Source organism: Anser cygnoides, chromosome 1, assembly GCF_040182565.1.
Source record: "Anser cygnoides isolate HZ-2024a breed goose chromosome 1, Taihu_goose_T2T_genome, whole genome shotgun sequence".
Classification (NCBI taxonomy): domain Eukaryota; kingdom Metazoa; phylum Chordata; class Aves; order Anseriformes; family Anatidae; genus Anser; species Anser cygnoides.
Genome location: NC_089873.1, coordinates 189,400,087 through 189,423,230, shown reverse-complemented (window position 1 = coordinate 189,423,230; position 23,144 = coordinate 189,400,087). Strand labels below are relative to the sequence as shown.

General features: G+C 37.8%; 1 long non-coding RNA gene across 3 annotated transcripts in view; it reads right to left on the bottom strand.

Moving 5' to 3' along the window:
• The window catches only part of LOC136789600 (uncharacterized), a 38,731-nt gene that overhangs the window by 11,180 nt on the left and 4,407 nt on the right, over positions 1–23,144 (bottom strand). For all 3 annotated transcript variants that reach the window (XR_010828306.1, XR_010828305.1, XR_010828304.1), the window contains exons 2-7: positions 16,830–21,505; positions 16,027–16,201; positions 14,003–14,098; positions 13,627–13,697; positions 8,005–8,172; positions 6,889–7,032 (exon numbers count right to left, since the gene is read on the bottom strand). This is a non-coding gene — a long non-coding RNA (uncharacterized lncRNA). The remainder of the gene's footprint in view (positions 1–6,888; positions 7,033–8,004; positions 8,173–13,626; positions 13,698–14,002; positions 14,099–16,026; positions 16,202–16,829; positions 21,506–23,144) is intronic.

The window sequence follows — 23,144 nt, the reverse complement described above, 5'->3', positions numbered from 1 at the left end:
TTCAGTCACAGTTTTAGAAATTTGCCTATTGTTTTCAAAGATCTGAAATTTAACTTTTACCCCTTACTGCAATGATTGGAAAAAAAAATACTGTTTTAAAAAGAATTCCCATGACATCTTGTTAAAAAGCACCCAAAAAAAATGACTACTTACCAATCACCTCTGAACAAGAGAGCTAGAACTAGCTCAAGCACTAACTCCTTAGTACGTCAACACTATGCTGCTTGGTCATCTTGACTAGATCATCCTGTTTTAGTTTGAAATGCATACTGTCACAGCAAATACTAGAAAACACATTACCCCATTCTGTGACATTACAAAGACACATAGGAAATCATAATTCTTTCTCAAAGAGCAGAGAGTTTTAATTTTATTAAGATAGACAAGACACAACAGGAAAAAAGACATGAAAGACAGCATAGGGATGGTGCTGTATTTTGTTAGTGAGTTTTTTCCACAGCGCCTGGGAAAGTGAAAAAAATAAAAGTGTTTGGGGGTAAGATACAGAGAGGAATAGGAAGAAGAGGCTGCCAGCACTGCCAGAACAGGGGAGGGCCTTCACGGTTTAAGAAGTGGCTGGGTCAGGTAAACAGGGCAGGAATAAACGGCTGAACTACACCACAGTGCAATAGGGGGAACAAATGAAGACTCAAAAAGTCAATAATATAGACAGTGCAGAGAACCAGCAAGATAGCCTGGGAACTTTTTCTTGGAGAGAGAACGAAGCTGGTATCAGGATGACAGAAGCTGAGAAATTTGAATAGCAATGTCAACTTTGTGCAGTGATACCTGAACGCAGGTAGTGGTACTGGTTCTACTAGAGAAGGAGATTTCAGTCGATGCACAGCTGTGGGTCTGAAATGACCTTACCATCCACAACAACAGAAAAGTTGTCAGGCATAAAAGCAAGCCAACAGGCTGCAGAAAGGCAATATGCAATTTCTGAATCCCAAAGGCGACATACCTTTCATCTATGTTCCAAAAGCAGCAGACCAGTCAACACCAGGAAATCAGAACGTAAGATTTATTCCCCTTGTTTAACTTGCTCTGTTTTGCAAATCACACAGGCTGCGAAATTAGGAGCAAAAGAATGGTTCTTTGCCAGATTTACAGCTTTTGCCTGTGATCATTTTAATAATACACCCCACTGACAAACAGCAACCACTTTCTAAAATGAAATGGACATTTTGCTTTTCTAGCTAAAGCTATTATATGCTTGAAAATATGTACTGAATATACAAATTATACTTCACTGTGCATTTACCTGCAAAGTTGTCCCAGGCCCTTTTTCCCTTTTGAGGAGAAGGAAGACAATTACAATTAAATAAACTCATTGGGAAAGAGGTGTAAGCTAACTTCATTTGGATGTGAAGGAATTTCTCGTTTGAGACATTTATTTGCTCATTCCAATACTATGAAAGCTGTTTCATTGGTAATAAAAGTTTTTGGATGGAAAGAGGCATTTCTGAACTTCTTGTTCATGATTAATGTACAGTTTAAGAGAACCATTTCTTTGCAACAGGCACTAGAGAAGCCAAGTGTCAGATTATAAATCAGCTGCTTTCCCACGTTAATTCTCATTTAATGACCAGAACACTTTTATTCTTAACATCTCGTTTTAAATATTAAAGTAAAAAGTTCATCTGGATACACTGTAGTAGCTGTCAGAGTAGAGCACCTATCTCACAGCGTGTATCATGTAGGCATTAAGCAGAAGATATTTTGCTGTTAGCCAAAGCATGTTTTTAAACACGAACATCTGGCACTGTATATATATATCAAGGGAAGATCCAAGTTTACACTAAAAGAAAAAAGTGGCATTAACAAAACAATAAAATTGCCTCAATCCACACAGTAAACTCTGACTGTACTCATCATTCGGTCCCTGTGTTATGCCAACTATTTTCCTGAAATAAACAAAGCATTTCGTATCGTTTCAAACGCTTTCACCTGTTAGTATGTACGTGTCTGCTTTCAAGGCACACAGAAGCTGCAGGCAGCTCCCCTTCCCTGCAGGGCCCGACCCCAGCCCTGGCAGGTTGTGAGGGAGCTGCTGGCTGCCCTGAGGCGGTGTTTGGTTGGAGAGAGAAGAGCCGTAGGCCACTGGCGGTGCCCCTGGGTGACTGGCAGGGCTGTAGGGCCGCGGGTGAAAGCGGTGCCCGCGGATAAAGGCACTTAATGGGTCGACACAGAAAGGAGAAGATCAGTATGTTCAGCACCTGCCATGAAAACTGGCGGTGTTTCTAAGAAATCCAGGTTTACGGCCTCAGCTCTCAGGCCCTAAACTTAACCGGAGAGCTCTGCGTCTTCATCATGCAGCACAGGAAAAGAAAAAAAGATACTCTGAAACAGGTGGAAAAGGGAGAACAGGACTAAAACCGCATGTGCTGGTTAGATTCCAGGATCTCTCCTGACAAAGGAGGGATCTAAATCCTTAAAAATCATGTCTAAACCATTACAAGCCAAAGATTCAGAAGCAGAAGATTCAGAAGCAGAAGATTCAGAAGCAGAAGATTCAGAAGCAGAAGATTCAGAAGCAGAAGATTCAGAAGCAGAAGATTCAGAAGCAGAAGATTCAGAAGCAGAAGATTCAGAAGCAGAAGATTCAGAAGCAGAAGATTCAGAAGCAGAAGATTCAGAAGCAGAAGATTCAGAAGCAGAAGATTCAGAAGCAGAAGATTCAGAAGCAGAAGATTCAGAAGCAGAAGATTCAGAAGCAGAAGATTCAGAAGCAGAAGATTCAGAAGCAGAAGATTCAGAAGCAGAAGATTCAGAAGCAGAAGATTCAGAAGCAGAGCTGCAGGAAGAGCAGCTGGGGAGAGGCACCTTTTACATTCCCAGATGGGTACAGAATATACCAGGGTGTCCAACTCCTGCCATTCTGCTGCTGCTTACGTTTCTGGAAAGGTGAATACAGCCTGACATGAAGACAGAGATGCTGCCCTCTGCAAAACTGCTGAAGACTTCTGATTTCGAGACTTTCTCCTTACAGTTCAACACTACGCAAAGATCAAATGGTAGTATTCAGGTATGGTTTTATACCTTTTATACTCTCAGTGAGACATTAAGTGACTTGAGATGACTCAGTCTGGGATGCTGGAAATTGAAATAACACTGAAATTGCTATTTTTATTGCCTTCCAGTATATTCTATGGAAACTGTGGTCAATTTTGTTAATAGTTACATGTAGTTTCCAAGAACGCACTTACAGTTCTGCACCACAAGCCAGACAAAGGACTGACAGACCAGCTCCGTACCAGTGGAATTAGAGCTAGGTAAGCAGAGACAACCTCCTGAAAATGAATAGGGACACTGACAGAAAAACTTCACACTGTGTAAGGCTGTGAGAAGAGTTAAGTGAAAGATTTATGGCAAGACTATGCTTTAAGATAAACGTATCTGTTCCCTTTGGCATAAACTCCTCCACTGCCTACCATGCAATGTAGAACAGGACCTGACTCATGATGTTTTATTTACTCTATACTATCTTACTATTATCAAAACCATTAGTCTGTCATCCAGAGAACAAGATTTCTGGAGCTGTGTATGTATTTTCAATATTCAAATCAATGGTAGCTTATAGTTAATACTGCTATATAATACCTGGGGAATAAAAACAAACACACCGCCACCAAGAACAAAATAACACCTAAAGATTAAAAACTATCTGAAAAAAAAAAATTACTTCGTGTTCTTTTCAATACTCCATATGTCTCCATATTATGATTTAAGTAACACCATGCAGGGTAAGAGGTGCATAATAAATGGAGGACTGAAATCCCAGGCCAGTTTTAGACTTCCTTGCTGTGTTCCAGTATGAAACTTCTGTAATATAAGTGAGAATTTCTGTGACACGTTTTCAATAGGTAAACCTGATTTGTCTTCAATATTTTTGTTAAACAAGAAAAAATTAAATTGGTAAGAAATGCACAATTCAAGGAGAGCTAAGATAACCAGAGGTCAACTGGTTCACTCTAATTAGCGTTTTCTCAATATGGAGATCATTAGACCTGTGCTATCAATTTGACAAACAAAAATATTTCTGAATCTGTCTAACTCATTACAAAACCATACAATGTGGCAATGCAAGTACTTCTACAGTCTCTCATCAAATAGTCCAGAAATGAATGCACCAAAACTGTACCACATTACAAAAATAATAACAATAAAAAAATCACTGTTTCTCGGTTCCAACTTATGCTCACAAGACAGATGTTGCCTACAAACTCAGCAAATTAACGGTGTGAAAAAGAGCAATCAGGGTAAAACAACTTTTTGAAATAAAGTACATTATGTATTTGATAGCACACATGTCCAACGTGCACATAACTTTTCGAGGATTCAAATGGGCACGAGCATCTTCCGTACTTTTATATATAATGGCATCAAGTTTCACTGTGGGCTGCTATGGCGAGGGCACGCCTTTAGGCTGGTATGTTCATTTAGCATATGAGTCATTCAGTGTGGAAACAACATAACAGAAACATCCACAAACTAATGAATTGTGAAAGAAGTATAACATTTTCCCCCTCAGGCTTCCACCTACCAGTGGAAGTGGAGTGTCACAAATAAAGTTATTATCACAAAAATGATTTAGCAAAAGAGGAATTAAATACTAAATGCCAAACAACTCTTACAAGTCAATCACTTGTTTTAACTGCCTTTATTTGAAACAATACCATTCAGTACAGTCACCTTAGAAAAGATCAACAGAAAAAGATAAGTGACACTCCAGCCTTGATTTTTACAACTATTGCAACTACAGATAAGATACCTTTATGACATGGAAACTGCAAACTATGTTTTTCTTGATTGATACCATCCTTCAGAATCTGAAGGGTTTTAAAACTGAGAAGAGCACACCTCTTTTTTTTTTTTTGTTTCCTCCTAGAAACTGATTTAAAACATAAACAGATCAAATAAATAAGAAAGCATTTGCCATGCAATGAACCAGAGTGAAAGATCAATGGGGCAAAAGAAAAAACAACTCGTGAGCAGCCTAACTTCTTCATCCCAAGTTACTACAATGACCTATAGAATCACGGCAATTTAAAAAATTACCTATAAATATATCTAAGCAGGTATATAAGCTTTCATTCATCTATCTAGCACACACTCTAGTTCAGTGAAGCTTGAGGAACCTAATATGTACATTAGAGCTGTTGGTTTGTATTTTGGCACTGGAAAGAGTGCACAGCACATTGAGGGCCATATTATCTCTTCTACCCTCCTAGAAAGTAAAAATGAAAAGCTGAGTGTTGCAGAAATGGATATTAAATAAAGTCACTATTAGTCACTTTCATATCAAACTAATTTCAAATGAGAAGAGGGCTCACCTTAATCTTTCCAGAAACTGTCTTAAAGCAGGTTTTACTTGTGTATTTTGTATCAGGCCTCTGAAGTATCATCTGTCTGGTCACAGACCTCACAGGAGTTCATCTACCAGGCATTCTCCGAGCTTCTTCTTCCACTATCTTAGTGAAGATACTCGTGTTTTAATTAACGCAACCTTAGGTAACTTTTAAGTTTTGGAGCATGACTATACTGTGCAAATGAGTACAGTGCAACTAGATTGCATCAACCAGGCTGGTGCTCCCACCTCACCAGGACACGAAAAGCTTTGCACATCTCACCGGGTGCCCATAAAGGTACCCATGTCAGCACGAGCGTGCACCCGAGCTGGGGCTAAGAGCTGACAGACATGCAGCAGAACAAACACTGTTACCGCTCTCAGGCATTAACGTTGTCCGTTCAATTAACACCTAATCTGCTTGTGAATCAACTCCTGAAACACTGCAGTTTTCAGCATGGCATGTTAAAATTAAGAGTTCTTGGAGTTCAAAACCCTAATTTTGCTGAAAGTAGCATGCTGCTAGAACGGCCGCCTCAGTTCTGGAACTAGTTCATCAGAAGAAAGTTGAGTCTCTGCACCTCTTTACTACACCATGTATACATACCCAAGGACCTCAAAATATTCATAAGAAAAACCTTTAAGAACTGCCTGCTGTTAGCAAAACAGTTCCATTGCGGTAGCAACTACCGGGATTCAAAGAGTAGGAAGAAAAACAGAGGCACAAATTCTTTGTGGATTTCAAGAAATCAATATATACACAAATAAAAACATAACTGGGTTTGGTGGAAACAAGATTTTTTGCCTGAGGAATTGCTGGCCTAAATTATTTCAAAGACTAAATTAAAAGGAACCACTTTTACTAGACTGGACTGTAGTTACGGTAAAATTTCCACCGGTGTTTCTACTTGGATTATCTAATCATGTACATTATTCAAATAGTGTGATCAACTTCCAACAAAGAAGTACCATTAATTTAATGTGTTACTGTTATATATATATATATATATTTAAAATCTATACAAGGATTAAAAGCCTCCAGATATGATTAATTTATCAATAAATACGTATGTGTTTTGTATCTTCTGCAAAGTTTGGTTGTTTTTTATAATGCCTGTTAGAATAGTTACATGCACAGTGGTAAAATATGTCACTGAAGGTTAGAGTGTTGAGTGTGAGTGCAAAAAAACCAAACAAAACCATTTGTTTTAATTCAGTTTGAAAATATTCAGTTGTAAGTATTCAGAGAAACAGACTCAGAAGCAGTGAGCCATAAATGGCATTGAACTACTACTCTAAAATAGCTTATTTTCCTAAAAAGTTACATTTACTTTTTTTTAACGTGAAAAAAAGTCACTGCTAAGTAAACTAAAGTTGTACACTGTTTCAGACTTTAAAATGCTGCAAGATATAGAGCAATCCTCTTACCTTCAACATTTTAGAAAAACATTAAGTGACTGGATAAATCTTCAGAGATACAAACACGTTCTATGGAGAACTATCACGTATTATTTCATAAATTACATGCAGATTCTTACCTTAATGCCACCATTTCTGAAGACACCATATCCACTGTTATCCTTAAGATATCCATTCACATCCATCGCTAGTACTGTGCTTGCTTTGCACTCAAGCTTCTGAAGGGATTTCAGACAAGCAAAATGCAGCTACCAAAACAGTTTCTAGAAAGCAAATTTAAAAGCTGTGAAACATGGAAAACAAACCAAGAATTTGCAAACCACTGCAAGTGCAATGCAAACACAGTCAATGTAAAATGAATTCTGTAATGTCTAACATTGTATGTTGGACTGTAATAGAACCAAGTAATACAATTTTCTTCTGAATAGGAGAAAGCATAGACATTTTGACACCTGTACTTTTAAATCACCAGTTCACCTACAGAAAGACTGCAAAAGTGAAGTTTCCCTTACCCTGTTACATCTAATACACCTCATCTCATTAAGTGTACTCATTGGCCTAGAAGTGATTTCTTAAAAAAAAAAAAAAAAAAGAGGACAATAAAGGGAGATTATTCTTAATCACATCTAAGGACTGTTAAGGACTAATGAACATTGAAGTTCCATTATGATGGACAGCACACAAACACAGAAGAGTAAAAGATCCCCGATTGGAAAAAAAAAAAAAAAAACCCACAAAACCAAACACTCAACCAACAACTTTACAGCCTAAACAGATAAGACAGCATGGGGGAAAAGTTCACACACAGCACAAACAGCTTGACTGTGGTAAATGCAAGAGTAATTCTATTTTGGCGGTGGCTTTTGCTTGCAAAGAAGGTAGAAGGGGATACGGAGCAAGGAGGACAGATTGAGGGAAAAAAAACATACATGTAAACAGGATTGAAGCAGAAGTAAAGAGGCAGAATAGAAGGAAAGAGTGGAACACACAGTCAAGTGAGCATAGGACAGAGAACAGCTAATTAAAGCTAGTGAATGTTCTCTGAATGGTCAAAGGTCCCTTGGGCTTTTGGCTCTTTCTGTTCCTGCTAGTTAGTCTCTGACTAGGTCCTTTCTTTACTGCTTCCAGTCTTAGAGCAGAAGGGTTATAGAGATTCAGTTGTCTCACCAACAAAATTCCTCCCCTTTTAATATGGGAATCGAGATCACTCTCTGTAGCTATAAAAGTGGAATTACCTGGATCCGTTCAACATTATCTTTAAAGAACACGTGCATGCAGATCTTCCTTATTTGCAAGTGATCCAAGTTCAGATATTCTGACTTCAATTTTCTTAATTCTTTCTTGAGTAACACATACTGGACGAGCTTCATTTGCACATCAGAGAAGCGAGGCAAGACACTGATCTATAAAACAGCCGTGAAAGTTCGATCAGAATGCGTAAATCATTGTGTTCCATACTGAACAACAGAGAGTGAAGCTAGGATTTGGAGGGGGCAGCGGGTCTGTAAGCAACCAGATGGAAATATTCTATTAAACTGCACTTGTTCCAGTATAAACTGAGTAGATTAGGGTTATATGAGAGATGAAGATGCATTATTATTATCAAAACACTCATCATTTATATCCTCTAGCATAGATGCAGATGTGTGTAACAGACAAGCTTGCCCACAAAGACAAACTGAACCTATAAAACTGAGGTGGTGCAACTTTTTATGGGTCTCTATGGATAAGGGCAAATAAACAAGAATGAACTCACTTTCTTCTGGTATAAGGTCTCCTGCAAATAGTTTAGAAGGGCATAGCAACTGCAATATAATTAAAAAAAACAATAAGCAATTTCTGGAATTGGGCCAGCCCTCCTAGGTTGTTTCCTTCTATGTGGAAATAAGCTACCAATATATATAGTTTTATACTGATACAGCTCTATTCACACTGTGGGAGAGAGAGGACTGCTACTTTAATTATACCAATACAGATAAAGTAGCAAAATGTCTGATAGAGAACTTAGCGTCTTGGATATAGTACATTTATCTATTGCAAGATAGCTACAACACTCCTCGCACAGGCAAAGCTTTAGAGTACTAATTCTTAACATAAAAAATAATAATCCCTGCTGGGTAATTCCCAGAACACCGTCAACCTTTGAAATGTTAATGGAATTACTAGAGACAAACCACACTTTGAATTGCTGCCAGGCTCCGTCAGGAGTTCAGCTGACAAAAGTTTTCTGCGTGCCACTAAGGTGGCACTATTCTTTTCAGAATGCCTTTCCATTTAAAAATAACTTCGTTCAGTAACAATGCTGTGATAATTTTGAACCTTGGTAAAAACACTGGATACTGACTGTGTGTGTGTTCTGGCTTGAAAAATACATATAAAAGCAATTACTCCTCCCCAGCCAGACCACAGCTTTGGAAGTGACCACTGCTTTATCTCTGCCTTGTCAATGACAATAACAGGCAAGTAGTTCTCCAGCAAAATCCCTGTAGTTCAGTTGCGCAATTGTACTCCCAGCGCTATCTACTTTATTTGGTCATTTTAAACAGCATCTGCAAACTCAGGCACTGTTAAAAAAAAAAATCAACCTTTTTGCTTCAAAAGGAACAAAGTTTAGTTACTTCCTCAAGTATTCCTTAAAGGAGAAAATAGCTGATTTTTATTTATTTATTTATTTGTATTGTTCTAACTAGCACATTCCCTTTAGGACACTTTGAACTGGATGTCCCAGATGACTGAATTAAGAGACCAAAATCACCTAATAAAACAAGGATGCATCTTCCTGCTGACATATGATTTGTATCACAATATCTTCCAAAACAGATCCAAGATAAATGCATATGTATGGGACAGAAATTCAGAAATGTATTGAAGCTTAAGTTCCAATGTCTGACTCCAGCAAATTTACCTCTTATGTTTCTGTAGACTCAGAAAGCCACATGGAGTGTGACGGCATGTTTTTGTCTCCCTATCTCCCTCTCCCCCAAAGAGAAACACCCTATCTCCCAAAAATCTTTGGATACAGTGAATTATCTACAGCACCACCTTGGCTCACCAAAGATGAGCTGCACGTGCTTAGTTAAGAATGAGAAACCTATCAACCATAACCTAGCTAGTACAGAGAAAATAACTGATGGGTATATCAGTTATAAAAAAAAAAATCATAAATATTGATCTATTAATAATGGAAACCTGTTCTAATGTTAGAGATGGATCTGTGTTGCAAACAGGGGTCATTAAAATATTTTTATTTGCTAGTTGACCGACCTCAGTAAGAACAAAATATTGAAAATAAAAATCGACAATATAATTCTTGTAAAAGTAACATCCCATCATAAATACATGGGAAGGGCACTCTTCTCCAGAAAAGCTTGCTAAACATTTCTATATAGATAGATTAGCTCATTACAAAGAGTTAACAGAGCACTTTAAGGACCTACTGGTAAAAGTAGTCTATAGTACGCAGGAATTGTAATTTCTCAATGCAATAAAGTTTTTGAATAGAGCAACTTCATTAAAATATTTACTTACTGAGAACACCTTGAAGGGTGCAATATTGCAAGTTTTTATTTTTAAATCAGCATCACTGCTCATTTTGGTATGTGCAGATTTCTTTACACTATGGGTAAAAGTTTCCAAAAGACTTCTGGAAAAATTGAAGAAAATCATTCTTTTTTTCTGTAGATCCCAAAGCTTTTTTCCCCCCAAATCCTTCAGCCAAGATTCTCTTTCCAATCGTCAGAGTTCCTTTTTTGCTTATTACTCAGTTGACATTAGCCTTCCAGACATACATAAGTAAATATATACATATACATAAATATACATATATTCTGCTAAATAAAATGCAATTAGGAAATCATAGCACCTGCACATCGCACTTATCTCTGGCCCCATATTGTGCCCCTGTGGCCATAAGATACTATTCATTACCCTTCATTGGGTGAAGCATAATAAGATAAACAAGCCTGGAAGGTGTGAATACATATGACCAACACCTTCACGATTAAGTGGCACAGTAGGAACTCAGTCCACAGCAAGCTGCCACGAAAGACTCTGTCTCTAAAAATGGAGGATGAGAGAGAAATCAGTAGCAGAAAAAAGTCAGACTCTGAAATGAACACCCTCACATGGCATTTCAGAAAAACGCTACTGTGCCAAGGCAGGGATTGGCTTAAAGAATCACAAATATCTTCATCAACAAGCTAGAGAATAAACCAATTCCAGCAACACTTCGTAAAAACAACTGGTAGAATTTAGCAAAAAGATACATCTCCAAAGACGGTCTTTACTCTGCCTGTGAATTTAAGAGCATCTCCATCTGAACCACAGGGCCTTTCGAGGCATCTGGAGTCCCAGTGCCAGGTCTCAAAGTGACTGCTGTATTCACAGTGCTGCACAAAATAAAATTCCAGTCACCGACTGTCCCTCTCTGAGGTGCTGATTGGAGTTCTCCTTTGATACCAGCTACAGTATTTGTATCTTGTAACATGGTATTCCATAACTTAGACAGTAACTCAAGAAAACGCATCTTCTTCCTGACCCACAGAATACTCCTCTCTAGTTCTTTCCCTCTTCTGTTTTCCAACCCCTACTGTCTCTGGAAGAGACGTGGTACTTCAGACTAACAATTCTGGCCACTGGTTATTGTTAAACCAAGCAACCAGGAACCCGTACTGCCTAACATACACAATTACCCATGCCATAGCAGGATAACAAAACTCATCTTCAAAGCACCATGCAAGCTTCATCACCTCTTCTTGGCAAACACCAGGAATTAGATATCCTCTCTCTGAAGGCCCTGAAACTCTGAAACTCCCATAGTCAAACTGCTGGTAAGGCAGAACAGTCTCCTCCTTCAAAAATTTAACCATCCAGCTCAGTATGACAACATTGACATGGTGAGATCCAACAGTAGGATATTTAAGCTGAACGCTTATGGTCAGGACACCCTTCTGGGCCTGCTCTCAAAAGAATGTCAAAATATTGGGAACCCAAACTTTCATAGTGTATTGTGTGGTAGCCAATGCTGCCATCATTGTGTAACTCACCTACCTTAGGGCTTCACATCAGATCTCACAGACAGCGACACCTCTACTCAGGGGCTCTTGGATCACAAGCCCCAGGAACAAGGTAAGATATGTCTTATATAAGACATATTAGCTTCCTTTCCCCATATATCTCAAGATCCCCTTGTATCTTAAGATATACGGAGAAAGGAAGCTCATTATGTTCCAAAGAGGAAAGGAACAAATATATTTTATAATATTAATACATCAATGTGTTGGGCACAAAAAGAGGTATGTGCACAACTTATATATTGCTCAGATATTATGCTTCTAACTTAGAGTGCTAATGGTACATACTACAGTGATACGGAGTGTCTTTAAAATATGTCACTTCTCTAAGATTACATCTGTTGCCCGCTAGCATTTTATTAATTATCAAGAGCTTGTAGTAACTGTTATTTAGATTTCATAGAATTTTACAATTTCAATTTACAAATCTGCTCCCAATTATTTAGTATACCTGTGACAAGAATTACAGGGATTCCTGAATCACCTGGGACAAAATAAACATAGATATTTTTCATCACCCCTGAAGAAACATGTAACTTACTACAAGCGTGTGATATTTCTTCTGCTTGCTTACAAAGCTACTATGAAAGCATTTGCATTTTAATAGTTTTGTCTAACTGATTGTTCAGCAGAAATAGTTGCTTACTTTCTTAAACCAGATGATCTACTTCAGCTGCATCTGTTTCTTGCAGTCTGTATTGCCTATAGAACTGAATATAGAAAAACCTAAATAGCTTGTTGATGCTAACAATTTATTCAAGTTTAATATTTTAAAAGGTATCAGATGCATTACTTTGGTTTGTTATAATCTTTTTTCTTAAAATATTCTTTTTTATTCTTGATCTTGATCTCAAAATACTGATCTTTTATAGCATCTTTTTGTTTTTGAAGAAAGCAAGAAAGTAAATAAGTAACTGAAATTAGTTAAGTCTTAAAAAAAAAAAACTCAAAGCCTTGATGTTTTCTCTTAAAAACATAATCATGCAGGAGGAAAACTTTTTTTTTTTTTTTTTTTTAAATTCCTTACTCTTTTTCTACCAACTACAATACTATTTCCCATTTCCCCCCCCCGCCCCTCACCACTCCAAAACAGAGTGAAAGAGGACCCTGGATAATGAGGTAGGACAGATTACTGGAGATGGCTATAACAGTTCATGTTCCCATTGCGCACTCTGCTCCTCTCCAAGTTTCCTGCCTCCACAACAGCAGTAGCAGTACCTGCTGCACCACTATACCTTACAAGAGTGGAAATAAAAGTAAAGCAGCACTAATTCCATGTGACTTTAAGGCTCTAGGTTACAAACTACATCGGGCTGTTACAAATCAAACAAGCTGTCCTTTCCCTGGAGGAAGTGGGGACCAGCTGGAGAGGAAACACGTTAATCCCATGATCTGAACAGAGTCCCTAACGCTTACTCCAATATAGAAGCTGTTCCTTCTAAATTATGCATGTGTTGCCAAAAGACACCTCTGTATTTGCAAAATGGAAATTGCCATAGCTGAATTAGAATCTCACTCATGTCTACATATCAGAAAAAAAAAGTTAAAATTGCTGTGAATGGCAGAAGACATTCATATTCTATGCCAGTAAAGAAGTCCTCTTCAGAAACAGTACTTCTGAAACATTAGATAACTACATGATGTTCAAACTGGAACAGGTATGGGGATATTTACTTTAAATGTAAGAGGAAAGTATTTCTAGTTTTGTTGCACCCTTTGCTACCTAATTATCATAATTTAAAAGAGAAGAAACCTTTAAGTTCCTCCTCCAAAGAAGTTATTTACCTGAACTGTAGCTGGGGAGTCCACAGCAGTCAGTCTGTTCTGAGATTCTCATCCCACTGAATGTCAAAGACCTGGTATTTCAAGGATGGGATTTCAAAATTACTTAGCTGTGACTTAACTTTGTCTCACTAAAGATAAACCAACCTTTATTCCCACTCAGGTCAGCTCACTGATTTCTGGGAACACATTTAGAACACAGAGCTGAATACATTCAGAAATTCCACCCATGAGATGAAGAAAACAACAGAAACTGATATAAAATATTTGACACTTCATGATGCATAATAAATCACGTATTTTTGTGTATTCGTGTGCATTACAAGTTATTGAAATTACTTTTAACTGCTTCCTGAAATAGCAATCTCAAATGCCTTACCTTTTAACTCTTCAGAGACAGCATTCTGTTTATTTTTGAAGAAAAAACAACTTTGTCCATGTACAGGAGACTGTGTTAGGAACAATAATAGTTCTGCTGAAAGATTCAGGAGGAAAAATTCACTCAGTTCTCTCAATATGTTTGTTTTAGACATCATAGGCATGGGTATAGAATAATACTGAACTTCATTTATGATTTATTTTTGTCCCACTCTGCTTTCTGCAGTACTGTGTTCAATAACAGTTTGGCTTCATGTACAGCCAGAATGCATTCTCACGACCAGGAAAACCTAATAAGCTCAAGAATACTGTTCTTTACATATATAAAAGAAATGAACTCTCAAGCATCATTTCCCCACTTTTTATAATTCTGCAGCGTACATAAAAAAGCATTTTGAAAATGATGTATGAGTGTAATGAGTGGTGTCCACCCAAGTACAAAGCGAAAACAGAAAATTTAAGAATTGCCTCTAAAATGAGTTCTTTTTTTTTGTGACTATTTCATTGAAATAAATGCATTTTAACTTTTATAACTTTGCTGAAGCAAAATTCTCATTTTCACTGGAGCTGTCTGTATTTGGAGTACCCTACTAAGAGTTCAAAGGCTTTTCTTAACTAGATTCTGTTTTTTAGTTATCCATTACATTTATTTGAAACAATATCCTCCCATTGTCTCCATGTATAAGAAGACTAAAGTAAAGACTTACAGTAAAAAGTATTGCTCTTTTTATGTCATTGAAGTTCTTAGGAATCAGCACTGTACCAGGATGACACTGATGTACAGTTAAGCACATGCACATAAACATGCAGGATAGCAGCCTCTGGTTTTGGACCCAAAAGGACAGTAATAAATTTTAAAAATCTAGTACTTCTCAGTCGGTAGGACTTCTAGCAAGACAAACGGGATTTTTGGAGTTATTAGACAAAGGGTATTTTTAGAATTATCAGATAATGCGTGTGTATTATATATGTATATATATTTTTATATATGCAAGGGATCTGGTAATATACCAACAAAGACAGGTGTCATAAAAAGGTTCTAGATTTGGTTGCACCACTGAGAAGTTGGACAAACTGTACTCTGCCTTTTTGATAAGAAGCAACTTGTTTTTCTTTGCAAATTATCCCTTTTTTGACTACTGGTTGGAAGACTAAACCCATAGCCAGTTAGAGAACCCCTGCAGTTTGCAATGAGAACATAGGTAAAGAAATTCCAGTAAGTCCTTAAATATTCATAATTATTTTTATTATTCTACTTCTAACTTCTTTTTATTGAAGGTATGTTGCAAACATTTTCCATACAGAATATGACTACAAAATAATTTATACTGTGAAGTCATTATTATGTCATAAAAATAACTGGATGTCTAGAAAAAACAAACAAGCAAAGCAAAAAAAAAAAAAAAAACAAACAGAAAACTCCCAGAATATACAGCAACCATTCATCTGGAATAAACCCTGAGCCAATGTTATCACGAAATTAAGGATCCACTTTAGGAAAGAAAAAATTATTTCAGAAAAGTCAAAAGCTGATTTTTTATAATAAAAACGTGAAGACATTCCAAGTTATGGAAATGTGATCATGACTTCCTTTTTATTTCCCCCAAATGATTCAAGACCTAATTATGAATACTCACAGCCTTAACCACAACAATGGATTTGCAAAATATTTAATTCAGAATATAAAGAAACACATAAGAAAACTCTGAAAAAGATACAGCAAAAGGGAATCAGGTCGTTACGATCATCATAATCTCCATCCTCACCAGCTACCAGCTATAAATTCTAATCCAGAGATTAGAAATTATGCTAAAATGATTTTCCAAGACAATAATTTCCATCCATACATCTTGTAAGTATGCGTGCTACAGCATGTGCCTTTTAATTCCAGGATACTTTGTGTGCCAAATGACCAACACAAAGACTGACAGGCTCTGACATGACACTGCACGTATGCTAATCTGAGCGAAACGCCAGCATAACAAAAGCCAAATAATTAAAAAATAACAAAGAGAAAGCACTTACCTGAACTTAACAAAGCACCTCTTCGCTGCATGGGTACTAGTTCACAAATGAAGACTCTTCCTTGCAAATAAGTTAGATTTCTTCACATCATTATTCTGTGGCACAGGCTCCTCCAAATGGCAGAATGAATGTATTGCCATTATTGGAAATTTAGAGGTAGTCTGAAGAAAACAAACTGAAAGCAAGAAATACAACTGCTTTATCTCATTTATGTAAACTTTCTGCAAAGACTTTACTTAGTCGTCAAGAACTTGTTATTTATCAGTAACATTTAAAAATAAAAGACGCAGAGGATATGTGTATGTCACCGATCAATAAAGTATAAATGACCTGCAATTAGACCAGATGGGCAGTTCACTTGAGCAGAGATGACCAGGTAAAGAATTTTTATTTAAAGCTACTGAGGAGCACTGCTACAATAAATTTTAAGGGATTTTCTTTGATAGTGGGCACACTGAGAAGAAATTTTCACCAGGGTACCTATAATGGTATGTGTATTTTTGCAATATTTACTTATAATTTAGAAATATCTTCAAGTAGTTCAAAGTTATTCCTTCCACTGTGGGTTATTTTTATCTGCAAATACTGAATGACACCTACCATTATTATGCTAGTGTGTCCAATTTTAGATGACTGCCCTCAACTTTCTCTAATTTTACCAAATGTACATAGTATTTTACTTTGGACACTTATTTGAGGACAAGATTAATGACTTCTAAGGTAGACTCCTGTGGCATAATTTGACAAACCTCTATTTTGGTTGAAGTGCTAACTCAAACAGGTAAGACCCCACTGCTGCTTACTCGCATTCTTATTCTCATCCTTGTGCCATGTCCTCAGTGTGTGCGGATGTATCTGCTTGAGGAGCGACTCGCTACACCGTGTTGATGAACTAACTTGGGTTAAAAATTAACACTTCTCACAAGACTCCTCTTGAAGTCAGGATCAAGTTTCCGATCCAAGTCGCTGAATCACAACACAAATGGCTATGCCGATATGACAGGAGGGAAAATGAGGAAACAAGAACATGTCAACTAATCACAGCTACAAACAGGAGCACTTCAGAAGCAACTGTTGTCACCTAAGCGTAACTGACAAGGTAGATCAGCGTTGCCACCGTAAGCAGTACGGGGTATTCCCATGCTTGTAGGGCCACACCAGAATTGCTCAGGTTACACAGACAGTTTTACACCAGAGGCCGTGGACTAAATTTAAGAGAGTAGGCTGAGCTACACATGGCAGGTGGGTACACACGTCTCTTCTCAATAACAGAAGCAACTCCAACACGATGACCGCTGTTCAGACAGCTTCACAGGTTAATAAGCACTCAGGGGGTTCAGAAATTCAAGAACCAGATAGGTGAACAGAAAAGACCTATTCTTCTTCAGAGCCACAATCCCAAGGAAAGGCTGCAGCATATACCCACACTATCAGGGGACAAACACGTGCATAGGAGACAACTCACGAACACCCCAGCAGCAGCTGGCACCTCTATGATACAACTGCGTAGGAAATCAGTCTCTGTTACATCTTACACTTACAGAACTACTTGACTACCCATGTAGTATTCAAATCTGTTTGCTTGGCATTAAAACACGAGTCTTTGGTCTGCAGATTCCAGATCCATTCCTCGTGCTCAGTGTAAAGGTACGGTACCTACAACATTTGACAGCTCCAGGTCTTCTGGCACAGTGCCTCATCCTAACGAGATACAGTCGTCTTAGCAGGTCAGCCACTTCATCCTTTAGCACCACTGAGTGGCTGAGTTGCATCCAGTCCTCATGATTTCGGGGTCTTGAGCACTTTATTTGAGCATTCAAGCTTTTGGTTCCCTAATCTGATAATCAGATAATGTCCCATCGACATTGTCTGAAAAGAACAGAATGGCCACAACATTCTTTGTGGTAAAGAATAACGTAAAGGAATTACTTGGCTCCCTCTTAGCACCTTTTATTCCTTTTAATTGCTTTCTACAGTCCCAAAGAGTCCAGAAGACCTGTCAAGTTCTTAACACACTACTTACTTCAGCTACAGCACTGTCAACCTTTTATTTTTTAATAAAAGCATACAAGCAACCAAGTATTTCCCTGAAATACACTGCAATGAGACAGCACAACCACCCCATTCTGTTACAGTGGCTATAACACATATTTGGAAGGGTTAAAACATTGCATAAACCCAGTTCTGGTCACATGCGTGAAAGTGATTGGCCTTTTACAGCCAGTAATTTCGAGATCTCCTCCCTCATCACCAACTTTTGGCTTAAAAGTCAGTAATTAGCAATACTAAATGGAAACAGCTAAAGAGGTATCAAGAGGTATGAATTTTATCCAAACAAGGGAAGGAAATCCACCTGAATTCCCCGTACATCTTTATGAGAAGGTTCACACCAGTGTTAATCAAAATAACATTCCTTAAATAATGGAAAATTCACTGGCAAATTCACTTGACATGTATTGCTTATTAAACTCGACCAGTTGTGGCAGCATCTACATATATTCAGAATCTACATAGTATAATCTTAAACTGTTTTGTTTGTTTTTAAACGTAGGAATTTCCTCTCACGTTCTGAGTCGTTGCTTTGAAAAGTTATTAGGTTTTTTAGTTTTTAGGCCTCAAGTCTTTGTTACTCAGGCTGCTGACCTGCACTGATGGCTTTGTTACAACAGCCTCAGCACTAGCCACATCTGAGATTGTCCAAATAAGCTGAAGTCCCCTCACACAGCTCAACTGCACGTAAAGCATCGCATTTTCAGGCACTACATACTCTGGATTAGTTCCAGAACTGCAACCAAGTCAACTGTATGCTAGGAATACGAGGAACTCATGGTTTAATGTAAAACTGCATGCAAGGAATTGGATGTGATATGCAAAAGGCATGGATGTATTCCTTTTTCTGTATTAAACCTTAAAAGTGGGAAAATTTGCATCTCCATGCTACACCATGACGCAATAAGTAAAATTAATTGCAACAGTTTGCCAAGGGTCAGCTTATACAATTGATATGTTGTTTTTTAAGTGAAGTATCTGTTTGCACAACACAAGTGTGATAATCATAAACTTCTCCTTGGAACAGACCTCAGAGGTCACCTAGCTGAACCCCCTGCTCAAAGCAGCGTTAATACACGAGTACTCGTTAATGACACAGGTCGTACTCTTAACCTTGCAGACCACTAATCACGTGTAATCCTCAATCATACGCACTCAACTGCCTTTGAGGGCTTTAGTTGTCCGCAGAAGGGTTTGTGGGACCAGTCATTTGCCACACAGTACTTATAACCACGGTGCATTATAGTATGTAAGTATATACATTATATACAGTTATATATATATACACAATATATAGTGTATATACTTACAGTATGTGAGTATATACACTTTCATTTCACGTTTAACATCTGCTAAGCATGTTCTGTTTTGAGAGCAATTTCGGAAGTGGGCCTGCCGTACACGAGTAGGTTTTGGTGTACAAGAACGGGGTGGAGTGAAGTAGGGGGTGATGAACTAGTGAGGCAGGATGCACACAGGTGGGTCCTGGCTTCACGTTACGTCTCACGGATTGATGAGTACAGGACAGAGGTCCTGGTCTGAGAGAGACCTATAAAACAGAGAAATTAACAGCACTGGCACCAGCAGTCCCTCATCATCCATGCCGGTGACTGAACTTCAGTAAAATAAGTTTGGGGATCTCTGCTTTAGTACACTGGTTTCATTTTGTTCCTCTAGTTTTACTCTAATAAGGATCTCCATTTCAGGTTTGTATTCAGTTTTACACCTTTTCTTTCCATGCATTAAGCAGTGATTTAATATGGCACAGCACTGACAGTAAAAAATAGAAGAAAAAATTAAAATCACAGAAACAATCCAGATGTAAGAAGAAAAAGCTGAAATATTTTATAAAACCATGATTACCCAACAACGCAAGCTGAATTACAAAGGCAGTTCGCCTTACACTAATTCAGTAACGTCCCCCTGTTCTGAAGCATGAAATACAGTAACAATTTACACTGTACAGTGATACATGAACTCTGGGACACTAATTAAAGAGAAAAGAAAAACTCATCTTCTAAAGAGTTATTTTATTTAGGTATTTATTACCTTCTAATATGTATAACTTCAGATATTAACAACTTAATTAAAACTAAGTTTATATAATGGAAAGAGTACAGAATATTTTTATTTGGTTCATTCATTAGGATTTCATGGTCATTTTTGTTGACTGCAGACTACTGAAAACTATAAGAATGTTCTTTAAATGGTAACAAGAAAAAGAGCAGTAAGATGTACAAAAAGACTGGCTGTGCACTTCAGCAGCTTTGATAACCTTGCTCTCTCCTACCTTAGAGGCATTTTTGAACATCACTATTTCAAGAAATACACAGAAAACCTTCTAAATTATTCTTAAATTTAACTTAAACTTGTTCAAGACATTATTTACCTGCCTTCCCAAAGCATTCATTAATAACCACTGCTGTCTGTTCGATTGCATAGAAGGCCTGTCCCTATTTGACCCGATATATTAGTCCTTAAATTACAGGATACTCCAAGATGTGTATTTTACTCTTAATTAGCCACTAAAAAAGTTAATTACACCTTCCAAAAAAACTTTCCCACCAGTGCATCAATCACGAAAGGGACACGTTGGAAAAAAATGCAGGTAGGATGCTACTGAAAAACCTCTGAGTACACATAGCATCAGGTAATGTGACAATCTTTTTGCAGCAGAACACAAATCTGACCGACCGCTCACCTGGCTCGAGAGTGCCAGTGCAGAAAAGAAGCTGAAAATGAGAGATAAGATGCATTCACAAACAGAGAATATCTTCAAAAGCAAAATTTCCATCTTCGATATTTTTATAATTTTGGCAAACATATTTAATATTTTCTGATTAACAAACACTGATTATTTGATATTTTTCTGCTTAATAAAGCTGAATAATTGATTCCACTAATTGTTTAGGTTCCGTCCTAATACCGAACTACACTGCTTTTCTGTTTTAGAAAGCCCAAATTCACTGAAAACAACTTGTTCGTAACAAAAGCAACTGCATCTGCACGGTTATGGTAACTCCATACATTATTTGACATTCTAATTGAGACAGAAAGCTTAAAACCTGAACACCACGGAACAACTGACTGTCCTGGCACCTTGTCTGAAGGAGAAAGGAACAAGCTATGCGGGGATGCTTTTGTGATATCGCCTGAAGACAGATATGTGCAAACCTTGCCAGGTGCTGCTGCCATATAAGAAGCAGCTTAGTAGATGTTGATCGAGTTTTTGTCAAAGTGCAAAACCACTTTCTTGACAACTCGGACTAGAAAACACGACAAAACGATAGTTCTGAATGTCACTTACACTGCATTGCGTACAGAGGACTACCCGAGTATCCAGGTGATGTGACAGCACACCTCAAAACCTTCTCCATTAACACACTGCAGGCTGGGTGAAAATTAGCCGTGTGGCCAGTTAATACCATCTCTGGCAGAAGGAAAAAGCACTGTCAGGCTGAAAAGGACAATTACAGCCATCCCCTTCTGTTTTTAAAGGCAAAGGTGGAAATTACGCTTTATGCGGAACAATTACTGAACATTATCACGGCTCTGGAACATATTATTTCTAATTGTAAAGCAGAAAGAAAGGTTGAGGGATTGACAGGGAAGAGGACATATAATTAGATCCATTTAACAGGCCAGCAGGCTGCAGCACATGAGAATCAGAGGGGTGATAAGTTTACAGCAGCAAACAAGAGGTGGTAACTTGTGGTTTCAGCTAGAAGCTGAACTGTTGATATTTTGGGCACCAAGGGGAAAAAATAAAATATTGAGAGTAACAGATTTGGGTTTGTTTCCTCCTCTGACCACCTCCCCTCCACCCCCAAGCAACGGAGGATCTAAGTTATAGGAAAACGCTTTACAAACAGTTCGGGAAATTTGTGTTTGTTTATTTATTTGGGAAGGATACTGGTCTTCAGGCCCAACGTTTGGGTTTTGAGGGAGAAGAACCACACATATTCCTACAGCAACCAGCACAGCAAATTCAGTCTTGATGTGGCCTTTAAGCACCACCATAAAATAGATAGTTCGTATGTCCGGTTTTACGTCCTGCACTTCACAAAGACAGATTGTTTTCTCTGTTTTTCCAACCCCACCTGAAGGAATTAATTCAGACTTCTTAGCTGTTTCACAAAAACACATTAACACTAAGCCCAGTGCTACTTTTTTAGACTTAAACGCAAACAAAACAATAGAAAACAAAAAACCCACAACCCCCAAACCAGAGGGCAATTCAAAAACAGGAAAGGCTTTGCTTACAGGTATATTTTAAGTCCACACACAACTAGTCCCGGCAAATTTAACAAACTATCTAGACTCGTGCAAATCTGTGAAAAATCAGGAAAGCACGCAGTATGTTGACACTTCAAGACAGATGAGACGGGACAAGTATTTTCAAACTGCTGAGAATAATTTTTTCTTTGCATTTATACAGTACTTACTAGAAAGAGATGCAAATAATCCTCTGCACATGCATGTCAGTAACTATAAGAGTACAAGCATCCTTACACAGGATGTTTTCCTAAATTATTCGTAGAGGGCAAAAAAATCTGAGTTTAATTAAGAGAAGGACCACAAGATCATGGGGTTGGCACTGTCCTAAATTTCAGCTCGAGTATATAAGAGACTGGAGGGAAAAGTCTGTGATGGACTGGTAACAATATGTCAGGATACGTTTAACTAGATAAGCAAGAATGAATGACTTCTCACTTTTAAAATGTTAATGAAATGTATCATTGCTCCTCTCCTTTTCCTAGTGCAGACTGCCATCCTACCAACACAGAATCAGTTTACTGGAAGAGACTCCTCCAAGCATCAGAAGCTGAAAATTTTGAAAGCTTGAAAGTAACAGAAACTAGAATACACAAAAAAGTGTCTTGGAGCAAGTTACAAACTGTAATAAGATCTGGTTCACCTCTTAGCCAGCACATTATTTAATATTCTTCATTCCACTAACATCTAAACCAAGTTCTGCAGGCAGGATATGTAGAAACTTTCCAAAACTCATAGGGGTTCATCTTTTATTAACGTGTTTGATTATTGCTTGTTTTCAAGAAAATGAAACA